General features: G+C 37.7%; 1 protein-coding gene across 2 annotated transcripts in view; it reads right to left on the reverse strand.

Annotated features, from left to right (window-relative positions):
• Nucleotides 1–2,362, reverse strand: part of LOC102681196 (sushi, von Willebrand factor type A, EGF and pentraxin domain-containing protein 1) — a 41,283-nt gene extending 38,921 nt beyond the window's left edge. For both annotated transcript variants that reach the window (XM_006612853.2, XM_006612852.2), the window contains exon 1: nt 2,121–2,362. The gene's annotated coding sequence lies outside the window, so the exon portion shown is untranslated. The remainder of the gene's footprint in view (nt 1–2,120) is intronic.
• Nucleotides 2,363–2,698: the final 336 nt, after the last annotated feature.

Raw genomic sequence — 2,698 nt, forward strand, 5'->3', positions numbered from 1 at the left:
TTTTCTTAATTTTTATACAGCCTTTATTGCGGTATTGGATAGCCGATTCACGTGGTCAAGGAACGTGGAACCTCCACGACTACTCTCGGATTTCGTCGTCCAGGGAACGAAGCTTTCTCTTCCATCAATTCACCTCCGCCATTCTTGCGCGACTTTTAGCTCGCGAATTTTACGGCGCGTGTTTTACGTTCTTGCCACGGAACTTCCTCTTAAGGATGAAAATTGTGGCTGCAATTGTTCTCTTTGTTCCTCGAGGAAATCTATCGAGGAAGCCTTTTAGAAGTGGAAGGAATTCCAACCGCTGATCTTTCAATGTAATTCGCCCGATTCGAAAAATTGAAACATTTTAATTGAATTTAAAATACGATATCAATTGAAATTTATTTATAACGAATTATATATTTCTCTTCCAAATTCATTTTAATCAAAAAGCGGATTATTATTAAATTCGTACAAATTAATTTTTGATAAATTGAGATTTATTCAACTTCTTCGCTTTTATTTCTTGAAAATTATTAAAGAATAGATTCTAATATTTTTTTTCTCCTCTATTTTTTTTATGCATAATTGTTCGATGAAAAATTCTTAGAAATAATATTTTTTCGTGCGAAAATTTTTTTAAATAAAAAGTCCTCGATCTTGATGCGCAACAAGGAGAAAATGAAAAACACAGGTAGTATCGCGGGAGATTTAATCTTCGACTCCAGGCTTCCGTTTCCACATTTTACATAGCCACGCGTCGATGTATGCGACAGTTCACTGGGCAGAACGAAAATCGCGCAGAAAGAAGCAGAAGAAAGGAGAAGAGGATACCGTTCCATTCTCTACGCTCAAACGCTCGAAATAGAATAAAACGAGACGTCTGAAAATGTTTCTTCCTTTTTTTATCACTATCAATTTACCAGAGAAACTAATCTTCCTTTTTCCTTCACGACGTTGAAAAAGAAATCCTTGAAATTTTTGCCCTTGAAAACTGTATTATCGTTTCAAAAAGTCTTGGAATTTTTCTTTTTTTTCTTTTTCTTCTTCCTCTTCTTCTTGTGAAAGAGAACGTTTTCTATCACGTGAAATAAATAATTTAAATAAGATATCAGAATTATTCAGAAGAATTTTCATTTTCTTTCTTACGTTCTCGAGAGTTTAAAAGAATTATTTTAATTTTAATTTGAGATAATCTTTCTAAGTTTGAAAAAACTCTCGAGTCAAGATATTATTCTTTCACATTAAAAATTTTAATGTGATTGTTATTTCTCTCCACTTGTTAATTATTTCATTCTCGTTACTCTTGAAAGTTACAATCTTTTTATTCCTGTACATAAATTTAAATAATCTTTTGTTACAAAGAAATTTTTCTTGTAATTATAATTTTCAATTATCGTGGAAAAATTTTTCAAGAAACTTTCGTTGCAATCGAAAATTGTAAACGATATTAATTTCGAAACGTTATTTCTATTCTTATATTTTTCATTTCTGCGCCACGACACTTCGAATTTCAAATCAAGACATCAAACTATCGTACTCCATTTAATTTAACCAACACCAGAAACATCCTCACTCTCGTGTTTCTCCTCCAACATCCATCCAGAACGAACCATATTGCGGCACAATCGAGACTAGTTAGAAACTGTATACCATTAGCGTCTGTCTAACTCGCCCAAGCCTAACCACTTTACTCTCCGTGTTCTAATCGAAAACTATCCATCGAAATCAACTTAACGTTAACGATCCTCAATTAAGTATCTAATACGCGTTAAAAAAGAAAATCCACGCTGAGTAATTTCAAACTTAAACACACAATGAATCACATCATGAATTCAATTAGATTCTCAAATAGACGTACAGATACATATCAAGTTTGAAACTTTTCTCAAACTCGTTCTCAAACCAACGATTGAAACCCTCTCGAAGAATTCGACTGTCAATAAAAATTTCTTCAAACATTACTCGATTAATCCTCCATAATTCCTCCAATTCCTTCGAAGACGAGAGAACGAGAGATAGAGCGAAAGACAGAGAGAGAGAGAGATACGTGTGTGAAAAAGAAAATTCTCACCGTCGTCACGAATCCTTCCTGAACAACCTTCTCAAACCTTCGCTTATCCTCTTTATCCAAAACTTACTTTGTTTGTTGCTCTCCTACGTTCCACGCCGCGATCCCTGTCCTGGGTACATGTAGCACGGCACAGAAAAGGTCTCCGCGCGAGTCGACGACGACAATTCACTGCACAAAACAGCCCGAGCCTCGAGTCCACGCTTGTTGCAAACCAAACCTCCTAATGCCACAAGTCCGACCGCGCGCGCGCGCGCGCAAAAAAAGGAAAAAAAAGGAGAAAGAAAAGGGAAGGAAGGAAAGAAGGAAGGAAGGAAAAGCGAGGAAAAATTCGAAAAATACGAACGACGATGCGCGAAACGATGCGCGATTACGTGGGCGTAAGGATCGGACGGACCTTGGTCCTTAGCGAAGGGGAGGGAAAAAAGATAACGGATAATAATGGATGAAATTGTAATAGACGAACGGATTGGATTCAGGGTCACGGAGCTCCTTCCCTCCGGCCCACCGGTTCGAGACTGAGGAGCCCGGCTCTCTCTCTCTCCAGGTGAACGGCGCGAGTTACCTGAGTAAGAGGCTTCTCTCCTCGAGAAGACACGCCGATAGGCGGAACGAGGAGAGGGAAGAAGAGAGAGGGAGAAGGAGAGA

The sequence above is a fragment of the Apis dorsata genome, unplaced genomic scaffold, assembly GCF_000469605.1.
Source record: "Apis dorsata unplaced genomic scaffold, Apis dorsata 1.3 scaffold_129, whole genome shotgun sequence".
In the NCBI taxonomy this organism is placed as follows: domain Eukaryota; kingdom Metazoa; phylum Arthropoda; class Insecta; order Hymenoptera; family Apidae; genus Apis; species Apis dorsata.